A 1,166-nucleotide genomic window follows, 5' to 3' on the forward strand; every position below is an offset into this window, starting at 1 on the left:
TGAAATATCATTACTAATGCCTCCACAGTCTCTCCAGCCACCTCTTTCAGAACCGTGGGATGTAGTCCATCTGGTCCAGGTGACTTATGTACCTTCAGACCTATCAGCTTCCCAAGCACTTTCTGCCTATTAATAGCAATTGCGATCACTTCTGCCCCCTTGACACTCTTGAATTTCTGGCATACTGCTTGTGTCTTCCATAGTGAAAACTAACACAAATTACTTAGTAAGTTCCTCTGCCATTTCTTTGTCCCCCATTACTGCATCTCCAATGTCATTTTCCAGTGGTTTGATATCCACTCTCACCTCTCTTTTTATATATTTAAAAAAATCTTTTAGGATCAGCTTTTATATGATTGGCTAGCCTCCCTTCATATTTCATCTTTTCTTTCCTTATGGCTCTCCTTATGGTTAGTAGGTTAATTGGTCATTGTAAATTGTCCTGTGATTAGGCTAGTGTTAAACAGGTGGGTTGCTAGGCTGTGAGGCTCATTGGGCTGCAAGGGCAGTTCCACACTGCATCTCTAAATTAATTAATTCAATTAAATACAGTACTTTGCAAAAGTCTTAGACACTTATATATAGCTAGGAGGCATAAGACTTCTGCACAAAACTGTATTTGTCAATGTGGAGCGGGCAGTGAGTTTGAACATCTGGTGGGAGCAAAGGAGGTTAGGGGATAGTGAGGGTGGTGCGCCGTGGAGGGGCATGGTACAGGTGTCAGAGAAGGAGTGCTGGGGCAGGAGGTGGTGTGGGTGCAGACACACCCAGGCAAGGTCATGTGATTCCGAACAATTGGTTTATTGATCACTACAGAATGTCTGTCTGGTGCTTCCCACTCCCTCCCCCTTCCTTCCCCTTTTCCCAACCACGATTCTCCTCTCCTTGCCCAGTTCTCACTGTCAGTCCAGAATAGGAACCCATACCAGTACCGTGCAATGCATAAAATTACTACAATATTGTGCAAAGAAGGAAGAAGAAAGCCTTTAACTCCCAGTGGAGTCATTGGGATGACGTCGTGACAGCGTTTTTTTTTAGCAGGCTTTATTGTTTTTGTGAGGCCAAGTTACTAGCTCGACGCTCAACCCAGCACGGATAGAAAGCATGCAAGGGAGCCGGCTGGATTCGAACTCGGGAGCCTACGCTCCGAAGTCTGGTGCCGATGC

The sequence above is a fragment of the Hypanus sabinus genome, chromosome 2 (assembly GCF_030144855.1).
Source record: "Hypanus sabinus isolate sHypSab1 chromosome 2, sHypSab1.hap1, whole genome shotgun sequence".
In the NCBI taxonomy this organism is placed as follows: Eukaryota; Metazoa; Chordata; class Chondrichthyes; order Myliobatiformes; family Dasyatidae; genus Hypanus; species Hypanus sabinus.